The following is a 16,632-nucleotide window of genomic DNA, read 5'->3' on the forward strand; positions in this document are numbered from 1 at the left end:
ACACAACCAGTACCTTGACATTGTCCTTGGTGGTAGGCTGTTTGGACTGATTGTATTGATATTGAACTAGTTTCGTGGATCATAAAATTTGAGCGCAGTTATTGGATCTAAATTATAAGTCTTTTGAGTTAGAGGAATAAGATCTGTTCCCTTTTATAGTCATCAGAAAAATGAAACTGTTCACAATATACTTGTGAGCATTGCGGCAAAGAGTAACCACCATCACTGTGTCCAAAACTCAAAGGATCGAGTTGAAAAACGTGTTCTTCCATGCAATGGATTTGGATGTATGTACAGTAAAAAGCACGTAAGATAGGCTGTCTAGTAGCTCTACCAGACAGAATTTCTTCACGAGCAAAGGATGCAGTTCTTTAAGAGTATTCGTTGTACAGTGACAGTGTACTTATATCCAGTGTCTTAGATCATTCATAGTTTCACACTGAGTATCCTTTTTTTAATATGAACTAGATACTTCACTGTGTTTTTCAAACTTTATTCTATCTCTTCCTCCCCATCTTTTCCAAAGTCCATTAGCAAAGTACTTGGATTACATTTTAGGGTAGCATACTTTGTTCCAAATTTGCTGGCAAAGTCACAGCCCGTTAAAATATGGAGTGCTGGGAGAACTGAGCAATGGTTACTTCCAAGCCTGTTTGCTATAATGTGAACTAGTACATATCATGAAGTTCTGGCTGTACCAAGTCGCATCCACAATTCCTCCAAACCTTCCGAAGAGAATCCATTCATAAAGTGTAAAGCCAACACTACGACATCTGTATCCAAAGACAGAACTACGACTTCATTTGATAACTCGAGCAAAAATGATCCAATTTTAATGAAATTTATCACAAACGTGTAAACCTACGTTTTCAGAGAAATTCGGACTATTAAACCAGCACGATCGGATTATGGGAATGGGGGTTTATGGGGAGTTTTATGGGGTAAAAATGGATTTTTCCGATTTTCAACCCTAAAAACATGAAATTTTATAATGAACGAAACCATTTTGTAGACCTCAAAAAAGAAATAACTTTGTATATTGAAGCGTTGTATGGCCAAAGGTTACGGAGATAATTAAAAAAAATTTAAATTTAAAACTCCCATGTTATTCTTATCAAGAATAAATAAACTGTTTTAGTTTGCTTGTTTATGGATATATTATAGTCAAATTTCAAAATTTTGTTTCATTCATACTAAGCTATCATTATTTCAATAAAAATATATAAAAAAACACCTCAATACCTTCCCTGAAGCAACAAACTTAAGTACTCATTACAAATCAATGTCATTTAAATAGGAAATCAATCCGTCAATTTTAATATTTTAGTAGAAATGCAGCCAGGTAAATGTATGCTGATTCTGCAGGTTTGCTGCGACGGGGATGTTTAGACCTTAGATGTAAAGAGCAATTAGTGCTATGTGCCAAATTTAAAAAACAGTTTTTTTTTTAGATATTAGAATTTTGTTGTCTAACAGAGTAAAAATGTATAGGTCAAATTAACATAAATTGCTCAACTACTCCTAAATAGTTATATTTAGGGCATTTTTGTTAGTACAAAAGTTGTTCCTTATTGTATAAACAACATTTTTTGTATTAAAAGTAACTCGCTATATATTACCGTTTTCGAGATATAAGCTCCCAATGAGTTTCATGTAATAAATGCCGCCGCCATTTTTAAAATGGTGGATTCTGAGGTTATGCCCACTCTGCCAAGCTGGCACCCACGTGAAAAATGATAACCCACATAGTACCTACATGATCCCTTAGGGTGTTTTTCTATACATAAAATGCACACGGGAACCCCCCTAGCAAGTGGATGGATGACCTCTTATACGATTACAAACTTAATTGTGGCATAGATGGTTAACAACATTGTTTATTATTAATACGCAAGCACGATTTTTGTGACAATTACTCCTCCGAAACTACTGAACCGATTTACATGCTTTTGGTGTCATTGGAAAGGGCGTAACGTGAAGTTGTGCAGGAAACTTTCTTTTTAGGTAAATAATTAGAGATTGAGGCCCTGGGGCCCTTTAAAGTTTCGTATTTCTCCATAAGATTAACATGGGGAACAAAAATTGTTATGAAACTCCAGCTGCTGTCAGAAATTAAAAGTGAGAAGAAGAACATATGTTAACAGTAAACAGTCAATAAGTTTGTTAATTGAACAGTTTGCTACAGAAATTTACTTACTTGGTTGAAGTTAAATATTTACCATTTAAATTTGGGTTGGCGTAAATATTACAATGGAAAAAACCAGAGAGGCTGGATAAGTTGATATACTAAAAAGAAAACTGAGTTAACACTGTGCTGCATTTCTTAGTAATCATTGACAGAGCCGATTTGCAAACCATGGAAACATAGGCAAGTCATAGAACACCACCAAGGAGAAGAAATAAAAATAATGTTAGTTTAATGGCATTATTTATAATCCTTATTATGGACAACCTAATACGGCTTTGAGTAAGGCTATTTGTAGAAAACACAAAATAAACAAGATCAGCTTCTGAAAAATTATAAGATATTTACAAGAAATGATGATTATATCGATCTGTTATGTACATATTGAGTATTTCCATAATCCTTGAGTCGAATTTTTTTAAGTTATCAGAAATTATGGTAGTTATTCCTTTTAAAATAACGCCTGTTATAATTAGCAATTGCTCGAATTCGAGCAACAGGGACACTAGTTGTTTATTAAAACCTAAACGAACATTGGGAGGTATTTTCATATGGGTTTTAGTTCCCTTCCCTGTGATAATTAAAGTTTTTATTTTTTTTGTGAACCTAAAAAGCAGAACCGAAACCTCCTGGTCACGTACTAAAATTCATTGATAATTTATTGTTGCTATTGGAACTCTGAGCTAAATGAAATTGGCTAATTGAACACACTGACGCAACATCAAGGATTATGAGGCGCTTTTCTACCGACTACATCAGGTTATTTTCTGTTATATACATCTGGTGGAAAGTATTATTTTCGTAAAAAAATCGAGTTTGAGTTTTGGGTTGATTTTTATATCCATTTTCCCTAAATAAAAACATTGTTTTCAAAGTGATGTATCTCTGTATGTGTGGATGTGTACATAGCTACAAATTACACATGTGGTACGATTGTGATGGCATTTGATAAGTAGTAATCTATAGTATCTCCTAGAGTTTTTAATTTGATATATTTTTGTGATTTTATTAGAGATTTTTCCATAAAATAACGGAATTATTTCCAGAATTATCTTAAAAATGGTTCGGATGTGTTTTATTAAAACTTATTATTTTAAGCTTTAAAAAAATGGTACAACCGTAATTCTTGAATAAATTACGGATCACAAGTTATCGCTTATATTGTGATTTCCCATAAAATATCATAGTTACTTACTCCGACCGATGAAAAGAGTTGTTGGCAATGTTTTGGGAGAAAGCATATCAGATTGCCGATACCGTTTATTTTATCAGATTAAGAGTTCAGTTTCTAAAGTATATTGAGAAATAGAAGGTACCATATCATTGTGTAAGGTCAGAGATGCCTGTTGAACGATTTGTGAGACAGATGAACACGATTGAACTGACATGGCGCCAGTACGACGATCCTGCTTGGCAAACGTTCAACTGTTATCAATTACAGTATATTCACCGATTACATCTTACACAAACGTTCAACGGTTATCAATTACAGTATATTCACCGATTACATCTTACATAAACGTTCAACTGTTATCAGTTACAGTATATTCACCGATTACATCTTACACAAACGTTCAACGGTTATCAATTACAGTATATTCACAGATTACATCTTACATAAACGTTCAACGGTTATCAATTACAGTATATTCACAGATTACATCTACACAAACGTTCAACTGTTATCAATTACAGTATATTCACCGATTACATCTTACATAAACGTTTACCTGTTATCAATTACAGTATATTCATCGATTACATCTTACACAAACGTTCAACTGTTATCAATTAGCCTACAGTATATTCACCGATTACATCTTACACAAACGGTGAACTGTTATCAATTACAGTATATTCACAGATTACATCTTACACAAACGTTCAACTGTTATCAATTACAGTATATTCACCGCTTACATCTTACACAAACGTTCAACTGTTATCAATTACATAATATTCACCAATTACATCTTACACAAACTTCAGACGGTTTACTTTTGAATGTTGTTTTGAGATAATGCCCAAGTTACATGTTATTGATTTAAAAGTAGACAGTATTTACCTTCATAGTATACATGGGGAGCGAGCTGGTCTAGTGAAGTCCCGGGTTCAAATCCCGTCAAATCACCATTGGATTTTATTTAAGTGATTCCAACAATTTGGTATAAATAGGAAAATATTATATTTCTGTACGTTTTATATTTGAAGTCAATAAGTCTGGGTTTGGGTTGGTAAAACATTTGACGATATAGGGTGGTCCTTGATTCCTAAACTTCCTCAACTAAATTAGGCTACTGTTCTCTCAAGGGTGTATGCTATATGCATGTCAACCACACTCTACCCTTCAAGTACCCTCTGAATATATAAAGTTTAAATTAAGGTTTAATCTAAATTTGTTACGATTTCCTATTATATTGTAAATTCATCCATACGTTTAATTAGCTCTGTCCAAATATTTACCTATCAATAAATTACTTTTTATTCATCTATTCAAGCCATTTCTTTAGTTTTTTTTTTGTCCTACTGTAGGACGCCAGGCACGAGCCCGGGATTGTTTTTCACATTACTTCAGGCTAGACCTAGAGGTTGCGGCAATATCATTTAGATAAAATCCATTGGCGATACGGCGGGATTTGAACCCGAAACCTCAAGGACCGAATTCCCGCGCTCTAACCATTAGACCAGCTTGCTCCCCTACACATTTCTTTAGTGGACAATTTTTAAATACATTTATTACATTTTGTATAACATATTTAACGTGAATATTTAATTGAATTAATAATTTTCATTTTTGCAGGAGGAGTTCAAGTCCAGCGCAACATAGAAAGGCAGGAAAATTACAAGGTACGTAAATACTTCGATATTAACTCTTATTAATACAGTTAAAATTTAAAATAAATTAATATTGGTTAAGTTTCAAATGTTTGTTTAGCTAAGAAAGCACAATTAGTGGAATTCAAACGACATTTTTTGGACGATTATATGTTTAAACACTTCTTTTCTGCTAAATTACGTTTTACATATTTAACATATTATACATATTTAGTTATTACTACAAAGCGTTATTAATTATTATTTATTATTATTATTTATTACTACACATAAGCGACCCGTGTTTGCTTTGAATGCTAACCCGTGAACACCGATTTCTCGCGTTTCCCTTAAACAGTGGTTATACAAATTTCAAGGATTTTTCCAATATTTTTATTTTAGGTATCTTTTCTATGGTACTCTAAATTTAAAAGTATATGTAGTATACTTCAAATAGTATACTACAAAGTAAATCTTTTGTAGTATACTTATAAAAATCCATCGTTAAAGGACTATCTTTATATGATTCACCAAAGCATTTTAACGCAATAATATTACACATTCGTCGAAATCTCCATGAAATCGAAGTAAAACTTTTTAGATCATCGAGATGGTTAAATCATATAAAAATGTGTAGTACTTTGTAAAAATACGAAAACGGCTTTGCTACAAAAATAGAAAACCTTCTAAATAGACAGTTTTAACCATGGTGATCCGAATTATGCTAATGCTTACCTGAAGATTTAGATGGCAACAGCATGGCAATTAAAACAACAGTCCGGTCTATCGCGTGACAAGATACAAAAATAGTCTTACATAACGACTCTGCACTGCGCTATGTTTACATTTCCTTCAGTATTGTCAGCAGCAAATCTCTACTGGTACTACCTCTCATTCAAAATGATAATTCAGTCGTTGATGTTGTATTTATTAATGTTAATTTGTCTATGGCTCTAATTATAAACGAGCTGATAAAGTTATCTGGGTCTTTGTTTGGGTGTAGTGTAAACAGCTTATTTTTATGGTAAAGTGTATATTAGAATCAATGGGTATAATTAGTCTGTTATATATTTGAGCTATTCCTATTTTCTGTACTTAACATCGGCTCAACAGGACTCTCATAAGATTGGCGAAAAAATCATGTTTGAGCGAATTTCCCATATAGGAAATAAGCTCTTGTGGAAAAAACCTAGACCAGGGACCGACTTCTTTTTTCGTTTTAATATTACCAAAGGTCAAAAACATCACCAATTCAAATTCATATAAATGTATTGATTGGATTTTCACTAAAATATAACCTTGAAAATGTCATTTGTATTCCCTGTTTAAATAACATTATGTTTCATGAGTGCTTAGGTTTGCTGCTACAGGGAAACTCATAAAGATTTCATTAGACTCCCCATGACGTCATCGAAACTAGTGCTAGTCACTCACCGTTAAGAACTGTGGAGGAATCACATGATTATTACTATTCAGCTAATATTTGATCAGCTGATTCAACAATGCCTTGCAAACGTGTTGAATCCTGGTCAGTCTTCGTCTTGTCGATATTGCGTACGCGCCACGAACATTCGCGAACATTCAATCGTTAGTTTGATTATTCAGTGAATATTGTGTGTTAAATAGTTCGTGTGCACGGCGTTTTGTGTGTGTGTGAAACAATTGTTCTGAAGAAGTGACATTATTAAATTAATTAGTCGATGTGTGCAGAATAATTTTCACAAAGTTTGGACAGATCAGTTAAACAAGTTCAGTTGAAATGTTGAATAAGGTAAGTGCTTGGTTGAAATCGTTGGTTTTTAGAAAAATGCATATTCTTAGTTCTGTAATATCCTATTAGCAGTTTGTAAGATTGCGTATTACACATAGTTTAGCTTAGTTTTCTAATGTCTTATTAGGTACATTTATAATCTGTGCGTGTGTTTTGACTTTAGGTTTATTCTTACAATTGAAATAATCATAAATAAAGTGTGTATGTAGGACGTACCTAAACGTAGACAACATTGCTTAATATGTCTTTAATCTTGAGTGTTTAATAATGAATTGATTAGTATCATTGACTATATAACACTACAACATGTATAGTCAATGCTCTACATATCCTACTACATATCCTACATATCCATATAGTAGCTCTACATATCCTTGTAGAGCTAAGAATATGTCGGCCTTAGTCACTAACAAGACTACAAGATCGCGCCACTCATCATTCACTCATATCATCGATGTATAACTATTACTCATATTTGGGTTAAAATACGCACATAGTGGCGTCCCCATAATTGATAATTGATATAACATGAGGATTCGCAATTGAAATACTGGTCATGTGGACCTATTTTGTCGGCGCGGAACGTACGTCGCGGATGAATACCTTCTGTTAGATTGTTGTTTATCATGGTCAGAAAAATATGGCTGTTTATTGAAACTAATTAATTTTATTTAGATAAAGTAACATACTAGATATAGACAAATTCATAAATTGTATAACGAGCTTATAAGCTCGTTTTATAAATAGAACAGACTTTTTTCATAGTGAATGGTAAATTCAATATTTTATTGGCTGTTTTTGATATTTTGAAGTAAAAATTAATTAAGTTTAAAACCAAAGCAAAATAGCTTGAGGGCAGAGATAATTTTTGTAAACTTATAAGCACACGTTTTCTGGCAAAATCAAATTAGTTCAAAATATATTAATTAAAAATATAATTATTAATATATAAAAGAAATAATGTGACTATTAAGATTGTTAGACATAGGGAATAAATATAACGTGTTATAGGAAAAAAAATCCAATGAATGAATTTCGCTTAGTCTACGGGTATGCTGTGGTGAGAGCATATTATCTATATTATCCATATTATCTATAACCCATGGATAATATATATCTGTGATAATGAATTGTTAAATATGATTCTTAGTTTGCCATAAAGACGCTATTGCCATCCTCATAAGTTTAGGAGTATGGTAGGTTTCAATGTACGGTTTTTAATCGCTTTAATAATGTAGCCTAGTTAGCTAAAGTCAATCAACAGGTGAAAAAAAATTGACAGGCAGGCTATTGAAATTGACAGGCGATCTAATGGACAAATTTCAAATAGAGATTCGTAATCGCAATTTGGGAAATATGGAATATTTTCTGGTGATGAAAACGTTAAAGAACGAAATTTGATGGCACAGACGATACGGTGTGGTGTTGATACACTAAACGTCAACGTGTAGGAGTGGCAAGCAAACGAGCATAATATGTAAAATGCATGTCTGGCCTGTAGCGGAAAATCATTTTGTATTAACATTTTAGGCCAGCCTACGTGTTTTGGTTTCACCGTGGTACGAAAAAAGCTTGTTGAAATGTTTTCTTTTATGTAAATGACTTCTTTGATTTTACAATGTGTCAGAATTCAAGGTATCTAGAACTCCTTAAAAAACAAATACCCCCGCCGCAGCAAACCTGCAGACTAAGCGAATTTCCATTTGATTTACACTGAAATGTCTACTTAAAAATATAACATTTATTCCCGATTTAAATAGAATTAGTTTAACAAGTACTTAGGTTTGCTGCATCAGGGAGGTAAAACTGTTTTTTTTTATGTTAATAGTTAGTAAGAAATAAAAACATTTTTCAAATTCGATCAAAATATGTTCATAAACAAGCAAACTACAACAGTTTACTTATTCTCCATAAGAATAACATGGGAATTTTAAATTTACAATTTCTTTGAATTTTCTCCGTAACCATTAGGCGCATAATAACGCTTCAATATACTAAATTATTTGTTTTTTTAAGCTCTACAAAATGGTTTGGAAATAAATTGCTAAATTTTATGTTTTTTGGGTCAAAAATGCTAAAAACCTATTTTTACCCCATAAAACCCCCCGTAAACCCCCGTTCCCATGGTCCGATCATGCTGGATCGCGAACTCGTTCGAATAAACGTAGGTTTACACGTTTGTACCGAATTTCATCAAAATCGGATCATTTTTGCTCGAGTTATCGTGCTAACGGACACATATATATATATATATATATATATATATATAAATATATAAATATATAAATATATAAATATATAAATATATAAATATATAAATATATAAATATATAAAAAAATAAATATATAAATATATATATGAATTTGAACGGATGGTGTTTTTGGTCTCTAGGGACCTCAAAACAAAAAAAAAAAATCGGTCCCGCGTCCAGGTCTTACCATGAGTACTACGGTAATAGCTTATTCCCTATATGGGAAATTCGCTAAAATCAAAATATAGCCTACACTTAAATAAAAAATGACAAAACACCGAGGAGTGTGGTTATACACACAATATAATGCAATATAAAGATTATATATTTTATATTGTCACATAACGTTGGAATGTGAAGCCTGAACGGTGTATGTATCAATTTTAATGTATTAGCGTACATTATCCAAAATATAATTATCGTATGTATGTACTAAGTGTACAATGCAGTTGTCTGCTTGCAATATTGAGCGGAGCCAGCATATTAATTCAATGTTAATGATATATTTGGTTCTCATTTTAAATAGAATGCCTATCTGCAGTATCCAGGAATCCAAAGTCAACCATAAGTGAATGAATTGTCTACTTGCAGGAACCACATTCTATCATTTTCATCTGGTTCTTATAAATTATAAATGTCTACTTGCAGTATCCCATGCCAATGATATATTTGGTTCGCATAAAATGGAATGCCTATTTACAGATTCTAAAGTCAATGGTACGTCTGGCTCACGTAGACGGATTGTTTACTTGTAGTTTATATTTATATTTATATCGTGAAGTTATGTGTTATATTGTTACAAAATTTCAAGCTAAAACAAAATATTTGCTCTTTACGAGTAAAGTTGCGTTGCAGCTTTTACCCGCAGTGCGACTATTGTGGTGGACTTCTTCAGTGTTGTAGGGGAATAATTCAACGGGGGGAAGATGTAAAAAAAAATATCATTTAAAATATGAATACATTTATGGAATATAGCCTAATAATGTTCACAGCTATGACGGAGTTTGGCTAAAATTGCATTGGAATAAAAGAAACCATAGTAAAGTGGTTGCAAGAATTTTTGAAATTATTTTGTCTCTCAATCAACTATTACAAAAGGTTTAACAACAACACGGGTGTAACATCAATAAACAAACCGATCGCCTATAACCTACACTTTACCTTCTTAATCTAAACTAACTTCAAAACACTTAATGCAGCCACGAACCCACATAAACCCCGATCTGGCTTCACGACATGCCTAAATAAGATCATTCATTCATTGTTTCATTTTCAACTGAAGTAGATCCGTATTACTACTTCAAACTAATCAAACAAACCAATATTACAATCTCGATAGTTACAATAGAAAAAATGATTATAATCGATGTATCGAAACTAACAAGTTTCGAGATTTATCGTTATTCATCCGATAATATGTGTGGAAGTCTACCACTTCAATAATTAAGTATGTATGATAAACATAGGTGTAAAACCCAATTTCGTACATTGAAATTAGAAAAATATCAGCAATCTGACACATACTTTCTTCAATTAGCTTGTGAACAACATTTATCATGAACAAGCGGTGAGAACTATTGTATTTAATAGGAAAAATATCAAAAGTTGCAATAGCATTTGAACCGCAACTGTTTCAGCAATGGGGGCTTGAACTATTTATTTTAATTATAAGGACCATAACACATTAATTGCTAAAGTTTAACAGTAATTGAAACAGAAGTTATTAACACAGAGAAATTTAATATAGTATCCATGTGACATTTTTGTGCTGTTTACAAATACTTTATTGTAAATTTTATTTTTAGATCATGATATACCGATAAAGTAATTTATGAAAAATTCTGTGATGCATTTCAGTTGATAGTTATCAATTAACATAGTCAAGAATCCAGTTCCAAAGAGTGATAAGTAGGTCATTATAGAAAATAGTTACAACATATAACACAAGAGTGACAATGATTATGCCAAAAAGTGGTTACTTCGTTTTAACGTGGACTAAGAGTATTGTACTTTCGAAATAATTTATATGACAATTGAATCATTGAATGTTTCTTACTAACAATACTTTGGGTTGTAGAAGGGGAGCCGGTAAAGTCGAGTAATACAAAATAAATATAAATCAAGAGGTTAGAAGTGAGTTGTAGAGCGTGCAGCACACTTTATGTCTCTCGTCGTTCTTTTATGACCCTTCCACAGCTTATACACAACTACTATAATTCATACGGTAGCCAGTTACTAAATGATAAATAGTTAGGGTTGTAATCGTCTTGAGTATGTACTGGTTTATTAGAGATTGAATTCTGTTTGGAGCAATTCTTGTGAAATAGTCCAACACAGTTTGTCTGGCTCAATCCCAGGTAATTTTTCGATATAAGGTAATGTTTCTGAGTAATAACAATTAAAAAAAGTGTAGAGATTTTATTTATATGATAACATTACACACTCAAAAGCTATTTCCATTTGTTATATTTCAAATTCGCAGCACAAGTAGTTTTGATGTATATCAAATATCTTCAATTTTATGATGTATAAGACATTAAATTCGCGAATTATCGATAGTAGTAGTTGTGCATTGTTTCCGAAACGGTTTGTAACTAGGAGGTTTAAACATAATGTTTAATCATCCTAGGTTTGTAATGTGTTGGGCTGCAAAGCGAACAAGCCAGCACCATTGAGCCTATCACAACATTTGAATGGGTTTATTCATGAGCCGGTGGTGGACGAGCACATTGCTCATTCATCCTTGCATAATTAACTTATAACTTTGCTGGTTTGAAATGAGTTTTCTTATAAAATACTGCCAATAAATAATCTAGTAAAACATACTTTTTAAATGAGTTTAGACGCATGAACGAAATGTTCTCGACGAAAATATTTTGAGTTAATTTTTAATATTTGCACTTTATGGTACTGGAAAAATTAAGTACTAAAAATAAATACATGATAAATCCATTTAATTATTATAGTAATAAAGAAAAATTATACATTGTTTGTGTTAGATACGCCACTATTGTTTATTGTAATAGTATATTACGTTACTAGTCCGGCAAACGCATTTCGGAGAAGTTACCTACAGTATCTTTCGCCGTACTACAATAAAATAACCTAACAATAAAAAAAACTTTACACATTCGTTATATACTCCTTCCAACTAAAGGTCTTAGCAATCACTCACCATTATTGATTTGTTGATTTGTTGCCAATTGTTATCATCTGGTGTACGATAAATAGTAAATAGTAGTGTAAATAGTTACGAGACTAGTCCTGAAAATAAGTGTTTGCCGGACGAGTTAGTCGGACAGGATTACCATACGAGTCCGGTACACACATTTTGGACGAGTTACGTACGATAGTTTACGCCATACTACTAAATCTGTACAAATCCTTATATATTTCCACCAACTAAAGGACTAAAAATAACTAGTCATAACCTCTAAGAGAGGTTATGTTTTTGTTTATAACCATTCATTGCCACCTAAATATAGTATAATCAGCTGATTGGTGTCCGGCAAAACTCATTACAGTACAGTAGTACGCAATGAAACCCCATTTGAATAAGCTGGCGGCAAACAGCTGTTTTCTGGACTAAATCCTTGCGTGGGAAGTTTGTCAAAATAATGTAGTGTGGTGTAATAGTATATTACGTTACTAGTCCTGAAAATAAGTGTTTACCGGACGAGAGTGGTCGTTCCCGTGCGAGACGAAGTCGAGTACGGGATTACCATACGAGAAAAGTAGCACGTAATGAAACCACATTTGATTAAGCATGCGGTAAACAGCAGTTTTTGGACTACAATAAAATTGTAATTTCATGCGTGAAAGACTATTAAAACAGTGTAGTGTACCGAAAAGATCAGGCAAAAAATGAATTGTAATAAATACACTTTTCCAATTACTAGGTTTAAAACCCCTTAGTGCTTTGTAATGGTGTATGTTGCGGTTAAAAAAAAACAATCGCATGTAAAGTAATTTATCATCTATTTTGGAAATAAAATACTCTGCAAAAATAATGATGCAACGAGGTACATTTTCCCAACTTTACGGTAAGAATTTAATATTTATGATACTTTTCTATAACACAGCAAACCCTCTCGTTCAGCCGAGTTATATTCGAGTTTGAAACAATCCAAAGCTAATCCTCTTTGTCAGAATCAGATTACAGATTTTTGACTACGTCACTAAGCTCCCACGTATATCGCGAACAATTTAAACTATAACAGGAGTGAATGACTTAAAAACGTCTACGAGTGTCGTTAAGACTATTTACGCGAGTTACGTACACTACTTTACCTAAGACAGTGTTTTAATTACTAAAAATCACTACTCATAACTTCTAAGATAGGTTGTGTTTTCGCTAATAACTTCTCATTGCCACTGGCAGTGATGCAAACGAAACATTGTACCAAACACTACTTGTACCACCCAACAATTGAATTGGCCTGAACAGCTGATTAGTTGAAGTTCATATCAATACAATTTTACTACTTCTCTTTCAATCAGCATACCTCATTGGTCCGTTACCTGTGTTGCTATGTAAAACAACAATGCTGTTAAGTGAATCTTATCAATTCTATGAACTGAACTGAAGCGGCTAGTTTACAAAACGGTCGTAGGTAATAGCTATTTACATTACAAGTGTAGTAAGAGCGTTTTTACATCACGCAGGTGAATGTTGTGCAACGAGCGAAGGCGAGTTGCATAATTCACCGAAGTGATGTAAACACGCTCTTGCGTAACGTGTAACGTACAAGATTTTACCTGACCCGACAATATTCAGGAGGTTACGAACAATATGATTCATTATCAATTTCACTCATCTTCTAACAGTAACCATTTACAAACAAAAGCTAGGTTAGGAAAATTCTTCAAAGCATAACAATAAAATTAAAACACACAGCTGATGTCTAGCGTTGAACGTCGTTTGCTCCATAGAGGTATATTTTTTAAGTTATCCACTCAATGTTATTTAAATGGGTTTCATTACATCACCGAGTGAGTTTTTTCAACTTTACATCACTCGAGAAGTAAGGAAGTTGTATACATCACGCTTGGGATAGGGAAGTTTAACATGGCGGGTTAGGTAAAAATTATGAAACGCATAGAGGACTGGTCGAGTAAATCGCTGGCTAAGTAATTGAGTGTAGCCAGGTGCTGCGAGGGGACTGCACTGCGGTATAACACTTGTTAACATACACTCTGCTCTTTGTTGTGTACGGAGATATCGACGTAAATATTGTATGCCGTCAAACCTAATTAATGAGCTATTCAAGGTGCAGTCGATATTTGTTGTGGTGTGAAATCAGTTTCGGACATGTGAGTGCGAGTTATTGTGTTCCAATGAACGGAATTTAACAGTTAAAAAGTATAGTTTTGTGAATTTCATGGGCAATAAGCTATCACCGTAGGTCTCATAGTAAGACAAAGCACCGCGGCCGATTAACTGTTTTATTTTGAGGGCCCCAATGGCCAAAAACACATTTCGTTCAATTTTATAACTCTCGTGTGTCCGTTAACTCGATTGAAAACGATTAGATTTCGATGAAATTTTGTACAAAATGTACAAACCTACGTTTATCCAAACGCGTTTGAGAACCAGCGTGATTGGATTATGGAAACTGGGTATTATGGGGTGGCATTGTATTTTACTAATAAAGATATTTTATTTGATATGCTTATCAACCTACGCTTACTTCTAACATTTCATTTTGACTCCTCTGGCCTTCCTCTTTAAGAATTAGTGGATCACTGAAAATGTGATAAAATAATTTTTTATGTTCAGTTACGGCCGGTGTCATGAGAGTCCGTGGTGCTCCTGGCTAGCCACTGATAATGACACTTCGTAGTAAGAGAAAAACGTCTGTAATCAGTGAATTAGTGACGACGCGGTTGACGCCGAAAAACACCACCATGAACCCTCTTGATAGAATTGTCTTGTTTGAAATATACCCAACAGATTGTCCGTTTTAAAACTTATGATCTATTCATTTGGAGATTATAATCTATAGGCAAGCGTGTATCTTTTTTCCCAGCTCGTGTGCATCGCAGGGAAAATCCACGCATACTGTTGGAAAAATATTTTCCTGTAGATGTGCAGAATCCCCTTAAAAATTAAAATGGGTTCAAAAATAAACACAACAAATTTAATAATGATATAACTTACGTCATCAATCCATAAATTTCTGTGGAGTACGCGTTTCAACCATCAGGTCATCCTCAGCTCCACTGTCACTAGGTTGAATCTGGTTCTAGTGACAGTGGAGCTGAGGATGGCCTGATGGTTGAAACGCGTACTCCACAGAAATTTATGGATTGATGACGTAAGTTATATCATTATTTGATAACTCAATCCGTTGTGCTACAGTATCAACATTACAACAAATTTATCTAAAATAAAAAAAATCAACACGGGCCCTATGGGTTGCCATGCTGGTGATTAAATAACAACGAAGTATAAACAGAAAATCATAACAAATGGAATAAATTCCATTCACATGTTTTATTTACAGCGCAGGGTCTGTATATTATATATTTTTGGTCGAGTTTTCGACCACTGGACGACCTCTAGTATATATTAATCACTGTGATAAAACTAAATACAGTCAGACAGAGTGAACTCATGACATGAAAGGAGAACTGACATTGTTTGATCACAGTGTTGTACATATCGAGCACAACGCTGTAACATTCATTTCATACGATACATCATTGGAATGATCTGACCAGATATCAGCGATGATGAGTGGTCAAAGTAATTGATATTGCGAAATCAGTCCAGTTTACGCGTGTTCAATATCACTTTGGGGATTTGAGCGAAAATAACCATAGCAACTATGTGGAACACAAGGCCTATATGGGTGACATAGTTGACGAATTACTAAACATTCTAGATACATTCTAGATCAAACATTCTTACTTAGTAGGTTTCTAACCATTGGAACATCTCAAGTCAGTTTTATTGTTAGTTCTAACCAGTGCGCTGTAGCAATCGTATTTTGTTTACAATTTGTGTCTTGTTGTTACAGTAATTTAAAACCTCGTTTATCCAAATAAGACTATCTAATGAACATTAACTAGTCCCATAGTTATGTAACCAAACGGTAAAGCATGCACAAATTATGAAATTAACCCTTGAAATAAAATTTCATCGACACTAGCGATCTGTTTCACCGGACATGAACTAGACACAAAAACTAGCTTCAAACATGTTAATTGGGATGGTAAGTCTACTTGTGTTGGTTAGTCTATACTTGGACCTAATTGTTGCTCCTTGCTTTTGTTTCTAGTTTATAAAAATACTGATTTACTGTATTGTGAAACACTTATGTGGAGAGTGTACGTTATTTTCGTAACGGAAGGAAATAGTTATTAGTAAACGAACGTGTCTGAAAGGAAATTAAAGCAGAAGAAACATTCATTTGGCCAGAGAAGTGACGGGTTGACATATTCAAGGCACTCGGCCAACCGGCCTTCATCAATCATATCTGGTGACGATTAGTGAGAAAATTGCACAATTTATACGCGGATTTATAGCCTTTGCGATACAAAAACACACTGGGCAATAAATTGTCGGCGGACACAATCGACGTTATATACTACGTAGCTAATTTTGA

The sequence above is a fragment of the Macrosteles quadrilineatus genome, unplaced genomic scaffold (genome assembly GCF_028750875.1).
Source record: "Macrosteles quadrilineatus isolate MER2022 unplaced genomic scaffold, UCM_ALF_1.0 Scaffold_5__1_contigs__length_97177068, whole genome shotgun sequence".
NCBI lineage: Eukaryota > Metazoa > Arthropoda > Insecta > Hemiptera > Cicadellidae > Macrosteles > Macrosteles quadrilineatus.